This window comes from Lagenorhynchus albirostris, chromosome 8 (assembly GCF_949774975.1).
Source record: "Lagenorhynchus albirostris chromosome 8, mLagAlb1.1, whole genome shotgun sequence".
NCBI lineage: Eukaryota > Metazoa > Chordata > Mammalia > Artiodactyla > Delphinidae > Lagenorhynchus > Lagenorhynchus albirostris.
Window position 1 is genome coordinate 24186539 of NC_083102.1, and position 4069 is coordinate 24190607.

At 35.5% G+C, this 4069-nt stretch overlaps 1 non-coding gene across 1 annotated transcript; it reads left to right on the forward strand.

The window, feature by feature from the left end:
- Nucleotides 1-2844: 2844 nt before the first annotated feature.
- LOC132525006 (U6 spliceosomal RNA) lies at nt 2845-2951 on the forward strand. Its single transcript, XR_009542141.1, has one exon. It is a non-coding gene; the product is annotated as a U6 spliceosomal RNA (small nuclear RNA).
- The last annotated feature ends 1118 nt before the right edge of the window (nt 2952-4069 follow it).

Here is a 4069-nt window from a genome sequence, read left to right on the forward strand (position 1 = left end):
CTTAGAATAGATGATAGTAATGCTTCCTTATAACTTAAAAAAAAAGAAGTAGTTTAATCTCTGTCTTTTGGTCCAACCAACTGGACATTCTCATTTTTCTTTACAAGGTGTTTTTCATAAAACACACACACATACACAAATATCATGGAAAAATGCATAAAATTAATTAGACTTCAGTATTTTCAGTGCTGTGTAAGCATTAGTCCCATTCACTATCATAACATCCTTATAAAATGAGTATTATTATCTTCTGCACATAGGTGGGTAAATTGAGGGACCATGTTTGCAGTGACTGAGTTGAGTCTTTAATGTGATAGAGTTTTCTTACTCTTCTCTTAGGCAAACAGAATCCATCTGTACTTTTGCTGGAATGCTCTTTTCCATTGTTATTAATTGCAGTTAGTACAAAACAATTTCTTAATTCTGAGAAAACATCAAACAGATTTTTAACACAGAGAATAGAAGGTAACTGAAGTATCCTCTGGTGGACAAAGGTTTTAATTAGCAGAGGAAAGAACACAGTGAAATAGGAGAGACTAACCACTACATAGAAATCCGTCCTGTATCTATTCTTACCAGGGCCACCCTGTCATTGTCAGACCCATTTCAGATTCCCATGTTAGCGGCCTAGAGCTGTTACTTTTGTCCTCCTTCTCTGGTTACCCTAAGAGTCAGACCTTTCTGCACACATGGTCCTGTCTGACTTCTCAAGTCCAGAGGTTTCTCTGGGACTGTGTCTTTCATCCATTTCACAAGATCCATCTGTTCCTTACTTTTCAATACTTCATTTATTCCCAGGAAACTAAGTGACCCTATATATACCTAAATGTACACCTGCATAGCCATCCATCTCTTTTTACCCCATTTCAGAAACCCTATCTTATCCACAAAGTGGCTTGAGGAAAGGATGTACCAGTGATTTTTGGAGGGAGAATTTACAGGTTGAACAGATAGTTGAAGTGCTAAGGGAGTGTTTAGATTTTGTTTCCTTCTAGGATTTTTTTTTTTAACCACCAGCCTCCAACCACACTCTAGAAACTCAGTATAGAAACTCCTCCCAGGCCTGGTTAAGAACCTTCCCAACCAAACCACCTGGAAAACACTGTGAGCTGATAAAAACCACAGAGTGTGTGAGTGAAGGGTCTGTATGTGGCAGAGAGGATGTGATCAAGAAAAGTTCTACGCTTAATTCTGAAGGCAAATTTTATTTCTTTTGAATTACACTCTTTCCATTCCCTTCTTTAGTTACTTCATGCTACCTGGGGCACTTCAGTCAGGACAGAAAACAATAACCATAATTACTCTAAAATTTTATGGTCTTACTATTATTTATTTTTAAATCCTTGTGATGTAGTTAATATCACTTCCATTTTATAGCTGAAAAATGTGGAATACAAAGAAGTTAAGTGATTGATAGAATTAGTAAGTGGCGGAAACTGAACTTAATCCAGGGCTTTTGATTCTAACTCTGTGCTTCCTCTACTAAACCACAGTGCGAAGATAATAGCACGGTATATGGGAAGTGACAAAAATGTACCTAAAGAAGAAAGACCGTACTTAGGATTTCAAAAAATTCGTTTAGCAACATTATATACAGAGTCATTATTTTGGTAGAAAATTGTAGAGAAATAAACTGCTAGATTTTCTTCTAGCTCACTAGATTGGTACATGTCAGCCCTATAAAAGGCTATGCTTCATTGATTTCAGAAATGACAGCTATAGCAATAATAAGAAAGGAGGCCCATAAAATTCACAGGAAGTACCTAAAGGAAATTTAAATGAAAAACATTTAAAAATGAAAAAAATAGATCTATGTTGAGGAAAACACATCTTAAAGAATCAAAGCGAGGAAAATAAAAAACTCCAATCTCAGTTGCTGCAATAAAGAGTGAGTAGCTAAAATATGAATCTCTTTTCATTACAGTATAACTGCCAATCAACCAAAGAGAGTAACAGCCCATGGAACTGAGGACCATTAAGCATGACAAGGGGTTATGTACAGTGACTCTCTGTATTATAAAAAGATTTTCTCTGTAGATTCCAAAGCATACTCTTTACTTAGAGTAGAAAACATTTCAACATTAAAAAAAACTCTTGTTACAATTAAGATAAATCTATTTTGACTTTTTCACGAGAATAATTCCTAATTGCCATGTAATATAGTCAGTCCATCTGTCATATGTTAGAAGGAAAAGAGAAAAGTGATAGGAAAAATGTCTCTGTTCAATCTTGTTTATTGAAAATACCTTCTATGTCAATTTATAAAAATCTTTCTTTACCTATAAATGGTGGATCTGGCTGCAAACATTATAATAATGGATTTCTCTCAGGTTTACTAGAACCTCATATGCTTATCTAACTTTACCTTAATTTTTTTAAAAAAAAAAATTAATACAACAGTATAAAGACCAGAATAAAATTCATCCATAATTCCTCTGCCCAGAGAGAACCACTTTTAACATTTTGGTATATTCCTTATTTAGATTTGAGAATGCTAGATGGAATAGGTTATAGTTCAGGAGGATATTTTCATAGGAATGACAATCTTAATTTTAAGAGAATGGGAAATCAAAACTTTGTGAAAAACTGAAGTACCAATTATTTGTAATTATGCAATTATTCAATGAGGAGATTGTTCTCTCTCAATGCTCACGGACTCTAGGTATTGAAATGTACCTAAGAGGCCAGGTATCGCTTCAATAGGTGGTGTTGAGTCTTTGACAGAACATGATTTAGTAATTACTTGGGTCATTCTGACAACTCTCCTTTTTAAATCATTTTACTGATTAAAGATTTTAGAGTTCAGTATTTAAGACTTTTTCAAAGTTTAAAAAATATTTATTAGTGCTCGCTTTGGCAGCACATATACTAAAATTGGAACGATACAGAGAAGATTAGCATGGGCCTTGTGCAAGGATGACATGCAAATTCGTGAAGCGTTCCATGTTTTTTGGGTCATTTATAGAGACATGGATGGACCTAGAGACTGCCATACAGAGTGAAGTAAGTCAGAAAGAGAAAAACAAATATCGTATATTAATGCATATATGTGGAATCTGAAAAAATTGGTATAGACAATCTTATTTACAAAGCAGAAATAGAGACACAGATGTAGAGAACAAACGTATAGATACCAAGCGGGAAAGGGGGTGTGGGTGGGAAGATTGGGAGATTGGGATTGACATATATATATACTACTGATACTATGTATAAAATAGATAACTAATGAGAACCTACTGCATAGCACAGGGAACTCTACTCAGTGTTCTGTGGTGAAGGAAATCCAAAAAAGAGGGGATATATGTGTATGTATAGCTGTACATTATAAACTAACACAATATTGTAAAGGAACTATACTCCAATAAAAAAAATTTATTATAGACCAGTGGTTGCAAAACATACGTGCTCATCAGAATCACCTGGGCAGGCTTATAAACACAGATTTCTGAGTTTCTGATTCAGTACATCTGGGTTGGGGCTTGAGACTGCATTTCTAACAAGTCCCCACCCCAGGTGATGCTAGTGCCTCTGGCCTGGGGAACCACACTTTGAGAACCACTGATACAGAGGCTACTTACATGAAGACAGTTTAGAAAAGGCAGTTTTCCCTTAACACTGCAGAAAGAGTTTCATCCTTACAATTTAGCATCTTCCATTTGGGATATTTCACACTGCAGTGATGAGCTCTAGGTTTTATTTAGGACTTTTAACATGAAATTTTGTAGTCTGATTTTGAGTATGTCAGAATGAGTACGTCAGAAACAAGCTTGAGTATAAACTACAGGAGTTCAACGTAGCTCTCTACAGGCATGAGAGAGGAAAAGCAATTTCATCAAAAGAAAACCTCCAAAATTCTAGAATTTCCTATTTACATGCAGATTGCCTATAAAAGCCTATAAATCTGTTATGTATGGTGAAAATTTCTGTTTCTCACGTTCTAAACCCCAACTATTTTAGTTTTCCTCTTCAAACTCTAAATCTTGCATGTGAGGGCGATCTGGCGGCAACATCTGTCACCCCTTTGATTGCCAGGGTTGATTGGGCTGATCTGGCTGGCTAAGCAACTGTC